The 12,500-nt window shown below is 43.6% G+C and overlaps 1 protein-coding gene across 2 annotated transcripts in view; it reads left to right on the top strand.

Annotated features, from left to right (window-relative positions):
* The window catches only part of LOC143033481 (ligand of Numb protein X 2-like), a 769,238-nt gene that overhangs the window by 590,141 nt on the left and 166,597 nt on the right, over positions 1–12,500 (top strand). The window lies entirely within an intron of this gene.

Here is a 12,500-nt window from a genome sequence, read left to right on the forward strand (position 1 = left end):
CTGCTTCCTCTACTGCCGACATGAACGCTTGGGCAAAGAGTACTCCTAGGGGGGAACCCATCGCTATCCCGTCGTGCTGGACGTACAACTTTCCCTCTGGACATTTAAAGGGGGCCTCGGTAGTGCAGATTTTCAGCATCTCTTCCATTATGTGCTTCGGGATGGTTGGAGGGGGGAAATCTGCGTGTTCATATACATATTTTAGTGGACTCTTCTTCCGGGGAATTTACAACGAAGGTGTACAGGAAACCTACGAACTCAGAGAAGTGTTTGAACTACAAAAGTGAGTGCCCGACTAGCTATAAAACCAGTGTGATTAGAGCGTATGTCCGGAGGGCTATCAAAGTGTGTTCTTCCTGGCAGGCTCTGCATACAGAATTGCAGCACATCCGCCAGATTCTGGTGAATAATGGTTTCCCTAATAGTGATTTTGATGTAATTTGTAATAAAATGTTGTGTGACCACCTTTCCCCACAAACATCCCCTAAGCCCCAATTCATTGATATATACTACCATAACATCTTCAACAAGGGTTACAAAAAAGATGAAAAAATAATTAAAGACATCATCACTAAGAACTGTCATCCGGTATCTAAAGATAAGGAAATCCGGGTGGTTGTATACTACTCCAACCCTAAAACTAGTTCATTGGTTATTATAACTTATAACTAATAACTTAAATAGTAATACTGAGACTATGTCTAAAACTAATTGTGTTTATGAATTCACCTGTAGCACCGGGAACTGTGTAGCCCGTCATACAGCATATATTGGTTTTACTAGATGTAGTCTCAGTAGGAGAATTACTATGCATTTACAAAATGGGGCTATAAAACATCACTTAAAGAAATACCATAACCTAACAGCCACCCGTGAATACCTAGTTTCAAACACTAGGATTATAGCAAGTAATAGGGATGTACATAAACTTAAGCTTCTAGAAGCTATGTTTATCAGAGAATGTAGTCCTATCATTAATATCCAATGCAACATGACTTCTGTCATCGCTTTGTATAGCAGCACCAAGCTACTACCTAGCATGACCTCTCTCCGAAACCCCCCCCTCCACCTCCTCCTACCCACTCCTACCATCCTCCCCCCAACCGACCCCGCAACCCCCTAACCCCCCAACCCCTCCCCCAACCCTCTTCTTCTCGTATTAATGAGATACCACCCCCGCCCCCTCTCCCGCCCTCCACCACCACCCAAGCCGGCTAGGTGCGTATATATGTCACCGAGCGAAGGGTTTTCTTCGTCATTTCATCGGACCTTTTAACTATTGTAAGTAACGGTCCCCATCAGCTCATGTATAGTGTTTATTTTGTGTGAATTTGCGCATTTATTGATATTTGCTTCTATATTTGTATAATTGGTTAGATTTACATGTTGTTTTCTATATTTCTGTACGTCATTATTATCTATGTTACAGAATTTCCTGAAGATGTCTCTTTGTTAGACGAAACGTTGAAATAAATGAATCATTTTGGCAACTTGGTATATGCCCACCCTCTAAATGGCAGAAGATTGGTTAGAAAACTGGAGAATACTCACAAGAAGATCAACAACCTCACTAACGCTGTCGATTTTAACAATGCATGCATACAAGAGAGTCTGCTCCCCAGATATATATCGAACCTCTGCCTTAGCGACAGCTTATTATGAGGCTCGAGTCCTTGCCATGGAACTAGTTTCCGTTTGTCACAATGACACACAAGATATATACTGTATATGTGTGTGTGTGTGGATGCACGTATGAACTCCATGACGTGTATATTCTTTGTAGTGGAAGAATATGAAAATAGTGATCACAGCTCCTTGGGGGAAAATGGAAACCATTTTCCTCAGCGCACATGTGATTACTATCACCGATATCTTGTTCCCTATGCAAGGTTGATCTGTAACTGAAGAGTCGTGTAATCCACTGCAGATCCGCATCTTAAGTCCCATATCGTAGTGAGAAACCATGCTACAGTTTTTACCTAAGAACATAACATAAAAATGAAGAAGACTTATCAACCCCATCTATAAAGATATTCAACATTCTCTTAAAACAACCAATAGCTTCAGCGCTCACTATATAGTTACCACTCTATTGGTAAACCAGTTCTTGCCGGTTTCCTTCTTTACTCTAAATTTTGCAACTTAAATCCATATCTACAGGTCCTGCCTTGCTGCCTTGATATGATGACCATGTCTGCATCACTCACGTTAAAGCCCTTGACCCATTTGAAAACCTCTATTAGATATATAGTCCGTCTCAAAGATTACAAAGGATTACAAAGGCGGAGCATGCCGACAGGAGACCTTTTGGTCCATATCTAGGTCGGATGCGAAAAAAAAATCATAATAATAATTAAATAATAAATAAAAACTATAATAAAGTAAATAAATAAAATACATAAATAAATGCATAGGTATAGTTAAATAATAAACAAACAGGTAAATAGTAAATAATAATAAATTGACATATAACTAATAATAAATGAAAATCAGACAGACAAATGATAACAAAACAAAAACAAATAATATAAAATAAATTATAATCATTACAGCATCTTGCTTAGGTGTTTATCTAAATGATTCTTAAAGCTTCGAACTGAACTACATTGCACTACTTGTGCAGGAAGTTTATTCCATTCATTAACTACACGGTTGGCAAAGTTGTTTCTACCTACTTCCAAATTGAATCTATTTCCGGACAGTTTGAGACCATTGTTTCTTGTCTGATTCTCATTCAATGTGAAAATTTTGTCACTTTTGATGTTGTCAATTCCCTTTAAAATCTTAAAGACCTGTATCAAGTCACCTCTGAGTCTACGTTTTTTTTAGGAAAAACAGATTCATATGTTTTAGTCGATTTTCGTATGATTTATTTTTGATATTTGGAATCAGTTTTGTGGCTCGCCGTTGTACTTTTTCCAGTCTGTCAATGTCTTTAATGAGATTCGGTGACCATACGGAAACGGCATATTCCAAATGTGGACGAACTAACGATTTATATAGCTTGTTAATGAGTGATGGACTTTTGAAATCAAAAGATCGCGCAATCAGTCCTAGAATCATATTTGCTTTCTCAGAGGCTGAAATACACTGCTTGGATGATTTGAGGTCGTTACTGACAATTACGCCGAGATCTTTTTCACTATCCACTTTTGTTAACGAATTTCCAAATAACTTGTAATCGTACTTACTGTTATTTTTACCTATGTGCATTACCTTGCATTTACTTGTGTTAAATTTCATTAGCCACTTTTCAGACCATTGCTGTAATTGATCTAAATCTTCTTGAATATCTAATTGGTTTGACTGACCATTTGCCACTCCGCACATTTTTGTATCATCAACAAATTTGGAAACAGTAGATTTTAGTCCATGGTCTATATCATTTATATATATACTATGAATAGAAGTGGCCCAAAAAACGGAAACCTGAGGAACTCCACTTGTAACATTTTTCCATCTAGAAATTTTTCCATTTAAAACAACTCTCTGTTTTCGACCATTCAACCAATTACTAGTCCAACCTAATAGGCTACCACTTATTCCGTGTAAAGCTAATTTAGTAAGTAGTCTTTCGTGTGGGACGGTATCAAAAGCTTTTGCAAAGTCTAGACATGTTAAATCTATATTGTTTCTTTTGTCATAATTCGAGATAACTGTGTTGTAGAATTCGAGTAAGTTAGTCACGCAAGAACTTTTCCGTCTGAAACCATGCTGGCTATCATTTATCAAACGGTTACTTTCTAAATGATGTTCGATAGCATCTCTGATGATAATTTCCATTATTTTTCCTACGATTGAAGTCAAAATTATAGGCCTATAGTTATTTGGCTTCTTTTTGTCACCTTTTTTGAATATGGGAGTAACGTTAGCTAGTTTCCATTCTCTTGGGACATCTCCGGATATGATGGATATCTTGAAAATAATTTCTAATGGAACAACAATCTCATTTTTAATTTCCTTTAAGATTCTTGGATGCCAACCGTCAGGCCCTGGTGTTTTATTAACTTTGAGTTTATCTATACACCTTTTAATTTTTTCTTTTGTTATATTTACCGTAGTGAGTAAGTTTACCCCAGACTTTTCACAGGTTTCAGTTTGGAATTCACTTTGAGGTGTTTCGTTTACGTATACCGAGCTAAAATAATTGTTTAAGATATTACACATTCCTTCATTTGAATATTCAAGTTGACCGTCAGCAGATAATAGTGGACCAATGTGATTCCTAACAACCTTTTTATCTCTAATGTAACTATAGAATTCTTTGGGATTCTCTTTGGATTTATCTTTATTAGATATATTGTCCGCTTTTTCGTGACTTTGTCGCTCTATTGAAAAACTCGCAAGTAAGCTCTGGATAAGCAATCGGGCGCTCTGCCAGTTGAGCTAAAATGCATGAGAGTTCATTTAGGGGCAAATTTTCTCTTACGCATATATAATTAAACATGACGACCAACTTTTAGTGTGTGGTTTATTACCTATACTTTTGATATTAGATTTTTATCTATTTGGAAAATTGTGTATGATGTTACTAAACGTTTCTGTTTTCGTTTTGAAAAAAAAAATACATACATACATATATATATATATATAAATATATATATATGTATATAATATTATGCTTCGTTCAGATATTTTTTATCTGCAATTAGTTAATGTGACAGAGTACTCTAAGTCTTCCATCAAGAGAGTATCAAGAAAATTTCAGCTGTACTTTTATCGTATAGCAACTGAGAGGGTAGTCCTGTGATATAGTAAGATTTGTTGATACTATTTGTTTCAAGGGATCCAAAGAAAGGTTATCTCTTGTTGGAAGTTATCTAGTACTAAGGATTACAAAGTAAGAGCATGCCGATAGGAGACCTATTGGTCCATGACTAGGTTGGATAAAAAAAAGTAAATAAATAAAATAAATAGATAATGAGAAATGAACAAACAGATTAATTATAATATTTTATAATGAATAAATAAATAATTGAATAAATAAATACCAGGTAAACTTAGGTAATAATATATATTAATAGATAAATAAATAAACAAGGATAAATCAATAAGTAAAACAAAATAAAATAAATGGCAGCCATTACAGCATATTGCTTAGGTGTTCATATAAATGAATCTTAAAACTTCGAACTGTACCACATTGCACTACCCCTGCAAGAAGTTTATTCTATTGATTTACTACACGGTTAGCGAAGTTGTTTCTACTCACTTCCAAATTAAATCTACATACATACATATACCAAGGCTTTTTTCCCCCTTACCAGGGGGGTAGCCAAAAAGGACAAGGCACAAAAACATTCCCACCCATTTCATCCCCGAAAACACTCCACACCCCACCACCCTCCCTCCCATCTTAGCACCTCCTAGATGACGGGTCATCCCTGCACCCTGTCCACTGCCCTGGGTCAGAAGCAGTGTCGCAGGACACAGCACATCCACAGCAAGGCCGCTTCATTAAATCGGCGACCCCCCCTCTCCGTCCCCCCATATAAAGGAGAGGACGGGGAGAAATCCCTTCGGGCTGCGTCAAAAATTTCTGCTCACACACACTACCTCACCCCCATTCCCCCGTCCAATCCACCTCATGCATCACAACACTTTCCATATACAACCATTCTCCATTCACCCCTGTCTTCTGTCCTCTCCCGTCCTTCCCCAACCGACATTCCCCTCTTCCCCAAAGCCCCCCTCACCCCATCCATCCATCTCATCCTAGGACGTCCCCTCATGTTCACTCCCTCCACATCTGCCTTCCATACCTCCTTTACTAGTCTTTCTTCACTCATTCTTTCCATGTGTCCAAACCATCCTAATACTCTTTCATCCACCCTATTTCCCAGCTCCTTTTCCACCCCTGTTCTCCTCCTCACTTCCTCATTTCTCACTCTATCTAGCCTAGTAACCCCATCATACTTCTCAGACACTTCATCTCAAACACATTCAAGTTCCTTCTCTCTTCCTCTCTCATGTTCCATGTTTCTGCTCCATACAGTGCTGTTGGCACAATCACTCCTTCATACAGTCTCCTCTTAGCATCCATTCCCAGATACCTATTCCTCATTACACTTTTTAAACCACCAAGGCATTTACTCGCTTCTCTCAATCTACATTCTACCTCCACCTTCACTCCACCCTTTCCTGCCACATTTGCACCCAAATATCTAAAACTATCCATTTCCTCCAGTTGCTCTCCCTTAATGCTCACTTCCAGATCACTGCCACTTTCACCCCTTGTACATCTCATCACCTTACTTTTACACATTTATCTTCAGCTTTCTTCTATCACACACTCTCCCAAACTCTGTCACCAGCTTCCTCAATCCCTCCTCCGATCCTGCCACAAGCGCAGTGTCGTCCGCAAACAACAGCTGGCTCACCTCCCACTTTTCTCCATTTTCCTTAACCATCTCCAATCCCTGACCCACTACCCTTGCATTCACCTCTCGCATCACCCAAATTAAATCTACTTCTTGATAATTTGAGACCATTATTTCTTATCTAATTCGCGTCTTTTTTTATGTTATCAATTTCCACTAGAATCTTAAGGACTTGTATCAAATCATCCCTGAGTCTACGCTCTATTTTGGGAAAATAGACCCACTAAAAAAGCGTAGACTCAGTGGTGACTTGATAAAGGATTTGTACAACATGTATTGGGTTGATGAATTTTATTTTCTATTCTTCTTTTCTTCCTGTGTGTAGAAACAAGGAAAAAATTGTTCTGTTTTATTTTGGTGAAAATTATATATATCCAACGCTTCTATCCTTGGGGATAATCGGACCAAAGAAGTCGAGTCGTAGAGGTGTAAAGGAACTATTTATGAAGGGTGGCAGAACGGAGGGCTTAGTCAACCAATCAGCCATATCGAGTCCACTGCAGGACAAAGGACTCTCTCATACCATGACTTGCATGACTACGCAAACCTCTGCCACGGCTCTCCTGTAAACTTCTATCTCGTTTCTTCAACTTCTGTTTGGTCTTCCTATTACATGCTTCCCATTTCGGGGTGTCCACTCAGTAACACACACGTTCGATCGCTCTTTATTCTCTCACACTAACTTTCCTGCCCAATTCTACCCTTTCTCCTTTATCATCTCCACAATATCTTTCCTATGTGCTCTCTCACTCAACTTGTCCTCTCTCTGTCTTTCAGCGTTATTCCCACCATTGATCTCTTCATTCTCCTCTGTGCACTCCTTAGCTTTGCCTCCATCACCTTCGTCAGTTTCCAAGTCCCACTTCCATAGATTATGGCTGGTATTATACATTGATTGCAAAATTTACGTCTCAAACATGGAGTGATAGTAGTAGTTAAAAGTGAACAGCATTAATTTTTCAGAGGAGACTGTTCTCCAGTCGTAAAAGAATGCTGGGCGATTTGGTCCAAAGATATGACAGTAAAGTCCTTGAAATATTGGCTGTATGAAATATGGACTTATTACCCAATGTAGGGTGCCATTCAAGAACACAAGGCATAAGTACTAGTAAAAACTTGGATGTGTTTTACTGAAACGCCTGACATACCGTTCAAACATCGAGTGGCAATTTTGATGGTTGTGATATCTATGTAGTAAAACACGTGATCTCATGGTGGAGAGAAGTGACTAGCGAAGTAATGCAGGGTCTGCGCTGCCATCCGGAATGTTCATGATGTACGTAAATAACATGAGGGATGAAATGATAGGATACACTATCATGTTTGCGGACGAGGCAAAAAACATAAGGAGAACAAAAGATACGGACGACTGCAAAGTATTATAAAAAGATCTTGGGAGGATACATGGTTGGAACCACAAACAGAAAAACAAACTTCAACGAAAAAAAAAAAATGCAGTGTATTAGAAATGTACAAAAGTACAAAGAGACCATCAGTGATTTATTCTCTTTTGATGTGAAACAATTACTATGCAAAGTTGGAGAAGAGTTTGGTTATGGGTAATTTGTCACCCGAGAAACAGATTGTGGGCGAGAAATACAGATTCCATATGTTTCATCACATGAATGGAGACATTATGGGGAAAAAAAAAAAAAAAAAATCATAAAGAACCTAATTTGCCCCAGAGACTGGAATATGCAGCGGCGGTGTGGTATTCACACAAAATGAAGTATATAGATAAACTGACAGAATGCAAAGAGCAGCAACCAAATTGATCCCCAGCCTAGAAGACAAATCACACGAGGAAAGATCAGAATTTTTGGACATGTCATCACTAAAAGAGAGGTGACATAATGGTATATTTAGGTCAATAAGAAAAGTTAAAAGTTGACACAAGATATCTTGGGCTGGGCATCATGTGGTCATGGGTGTTATTCTCCTTACAACATGTTATTGAAACGTGGTAGGGACGATTGATGCCTTTATTGTGGGTTGTGCATACATGGAGCACTATTTGCTCACAGTATGAACAGTATGACAGACGGGTATGGAATGACGTAAGGGCAACCGTCTCCTGCTACGCAGGGCGAAGGTGATGTCACGTCTAATACACGTATGAATGAGGCCTTATCGACCGTAACCAAGAGTCCTTGTACTGGAAGCGTCGCTGCTGGTCGGGGCATGACACAACACTACGGGGCCCTGCTGGTATCCTATACTAGAGCACTTTAAAACACTACACCCCACCACCACCACCGCGCTCGTAGGACCATCACGAGAGGTATGCCTATTCGCGAGCCGAGGCGAGCGGCGGGGGCGGAGTTGGGGGGGGGGGTCCGCGCACGTGGACGACAGGTTCTCTACCGTGGGATGGGACGCGACTGGGCGGCGTCTTCGGAGGCCGGAGGTCGTTTCTGTAGGGCAGCAGGGACGACGATGGGCTGGTCGTACAGGGCCAGTTCCCCGTCGGCAGAGAGGGCGGCCCGGATCTTCCAATATGGAGGGACGGAGTTGGGTAAGGCGAGGCGGTCGGACGGGAACCCGGAGGACACGCAGGTAAGTAGGTGGCCGTAGGCGGGGTTTATCCCTGCCTCGGCCCGTAGTCTTTAGAGCGTCCTATCGCCGTCGGCAGCGGGTGACGAGTCGTCCCCGCGAAACGCCGGCGTTGCCGGTGACGACGCTCCTGACGTGATGATGGGGATGGGCGGACGATGGGCCGTCATCAAGGAGAAGTAGGGTAATCCAAACGGATATGGTTTGTATTTGGATGCGGTTAAGGTGACAGCAAACATCTCCAGTGATAGTGGCGTCTCGAGTTTCTGTGTCCGTCAGAAACCGCGAGCCACATTGGATGAGGCGTAAGTGCCATTGGCCTTGGTATTGGAGGAGGGCGTGCCCGATGCTGTAGACGCGCGACGCATCCGTCTTCATCACCACTGGCAGAGCGGGAGGCGAGGAGCACCAGCACAGGCGACAGAGCTCGCCTTGCCGACAGGCGTAATGATACCCTGCTGCACCATTAAATCAAGTTCGTCCTTCACTTCAATCTGAAATGCGAAGGGTATCGCCCTTGGCCTGTGGGCGGCGAGAGGCGTTGCGTCGGCTTGCAGGTGGATTCTCAAGGGGGGATGGGAATCCATCATCTTTCCTAGGCAGCGGTGCGGGGGTCATCCTTGGAGACCAGCAGGTCGCTCAATTCCCGTAGGAAGTAGTAGAGAGCTGCGGCCGGTGACCTGTCAATGAGCAATGTTACCTTGGTGCAATTGTTTGCGTATGTCATCGCCAGGACAGGCTCTGGGTAGTCGGGCGGGACTATGGTCAAACCGAAGGAGGGGAGGGGTGATCGGACCTCCTCGTGAATCCGTATGGCGGTGTTGGAGTCCCTGTCTCCGAACGCCAAGATGGCCCGGAAGCGGAAGCATCCCGTCGCGGGTGGCATGCGAGATATGTCGGCCACGTACCTCGGCGCCAAGAGCGGCGGCTTTACTGCCTCTGAATATCCCTAACTTGCTTAGGTGCCGAGTGCCTATCCCCGTGACGTCCGCACCTGTGTCAGGCAGCATACGGATGTGGATGTTGAGAGGTGGCGGAGGGTGATAGGCCGGAAACGTCCCGTTGCGGGGGGCATGTGAGATATGTCGGCCACGTATGTCGGTGCCGAGAGCGGCGGCCGTGAGCAGGTCTTTTATATCCCCGACATGCTTAGGTGCCGAGTGCCTATCCCCATGATGTCCGCACCTGTGTCAGACAGCATATGTATGCGGATGCTGACAGGTGGCGGGGGGGGGGTGATTAGGGCCGTCAGACACCGGGGCGGCAGGTGTCAGCCTTCTTGGGAGAAGGTGCTGGGGTGGGGGGCTAAGGCGGGGGTGCGTGCGTCTGGCGGAGAACCCTTTGACATGCCGAAATGGCGCATGCGTGCAGCTCCTACTTGATGTCCTAGATTGTCACCATCAATGCCTCGTGTGAGCGGCAGTTGGTCGCTACCTCTTGCAGTAACGTAATTGCAGCGAGGGAGCAGAGGCATTGTACCAGTTCCTAGGCTGGGTGGGCGTGGCCTGCGTGAGTCAGCTGGGCTCCGTACAGGGTTGCGTTCGCGGCGGTTAGGGCGAAGGGGTGGGATGAAAGGCCCATTCGTTCGTACCACTACGTGTCCACGAAGGCGCGTCACACTATCGCACGGCATTTTACGGTGCAGCCTGCACACTGTTGCCGGCATTGCACTCACGGTCCAGCATGCACACTGTTGTCGGCACTGCACTCACGGTCCAGCACGTACACTGTTGCCTATGCGTCTGGTTCCCTCAGTGCTTCGTTCACGTACGCGCCACCGATTCACGTATCGTCCTTTGTTTCAGTGTTACAAGTTGCAAGCAATTGCAGGCGATTGCAAGCATCCTACTCACTGCGCCATGTTTTGTTTTCAACTAATTGAAACACGGAGGGGGGGGCGATTGACGCCTTTATTGTGGATTATGCGTACATAGATCGTTATGTGCTCACAGTATGACAGACGGGTATAGACTGACGTGAGGGTAACCGTGTCCTGCTACGCAGAGCGAAAACGATGCCACGTCTAGTATACGTATGAATAAGGCCTTGTCGACCGTAACAAAGAGTCCTTGTACTGGAAGCGTCGCTGCTGGTCGGGGCATGGGACAACACTAAGGGGCCCTGCTAGTATCCTATGGTACATCTTTTTAAAGCACTACACCGCAATGGGAACAAGTTGAAAAAAGAAAATGACATGGTAGATAGATAGGACGAAACAATTTACATACAGATGTCTCAAATCTTGCAATTGCCTAGAAAACAGCCCAATATAGATAAAAAAAATTAGGCTAAGTATGATAGATGGAGAAAATGAGACAGCATCCAATGAAAATAGTTCTTTCTTGTATATTACATGATAAACACACACACACATACACACGCACACACACACACACACACACACACACACACACACACACACACACCGACTCGGTGGCACAGTTGGTAGAGCGCTGAACTGGGAAGTAGAAGTGCTCCCAGTAACCAGTTCGAATCCTGCCCAGGGCCGAAATTATTTCGGTATCGCTGTGCCTCGGGTCGTTACTCTGACTCTCGTGGGCGGGGAGTTGGGTGTGTGTGTGTGTGCAAGGTCATAGCATTACCCATAGATCGGACCTACGAGCTCTGAGCTCTCTTCCAGGAGGGAAATAGCTGTCGATCACGAGTCCAACACGTGATCCAAAGACCAAGTGAATACACACACACACGCACACACACACACACACACACACACACACACACACACACACACACACACACACACACACACACACACACACACACACACACCTTGCTGATGTAGCGGTTAGCTTTGAGGGATCGCCACGACTGAGACTTCATTAACACTTGAAGCCATTACTTGCCTCCTTGATCAAGGTGATAGTGTGTATACTCGTATAAGTGAAGTCGCCGATCTGAACATAGATCGGTCTGTATACAAGCTCAGCTTTCATCCAGGAGGATAATAGCTCTCGACCAGAAAACCAGCACGTGACCCAAAACCACAGTGGATGGCAAACGCTTACACACACAAACGCACACACGCATTAAGCACCTCACGCAATTACTTTTTTAAGTCTGTACGATGTGTGTGTGTGCGCGCGCGCGCGTGTGTGTGTGTGCGCGCGCACGCGTGCGCGTACTTTCTTGCGTGTCTATGTGAGGGCTGTCAGAGTGTGTGTGTGTGTGTGTGTGTGTGTGTGCGTGCGTGTGTGTGTGTATTTATGTTAAACATCGGTCCAGGTGCCTCAACTTTGGGACTCGAAAGTGAAGCCCAAAATACCGCTCGCAAATGCGCGCGTTGGCGTGCGCGTGAGTGTTACAATAAATAGGGATGGGTGCAGCCTTATACTAATATGTTTACTTAGCGTGCTTGCACACAGAACGATAATAAGCACAAAGGCGCGCGCGCGCACACACACACACACACACACACACACACACACACACACACACACACACACACATTTATATAATGGATTTTTACGTGTATGGGATTAAGGCTTAGTTTTTATATTCGAAATTAAGGTTTAAGCTATTTCTATACTTCTGAAACCCAGTGTGCTG

Source organism: Oratosquilla oratoria, chromosome 15 (assembly GCF_046742065.1).
Source record: "Oratosquilla oratoria isolate Oo_2021 chromosome 15, ASM4674206v1, whole genome shotgun sequence".
Taxonomy (NCBI): Eukaryota; Metazoa; Arthropoda; class Malacostraca; order Stomatopoda; family Squillidae; genus Oratosquilla; species Oratosquilla oratoria.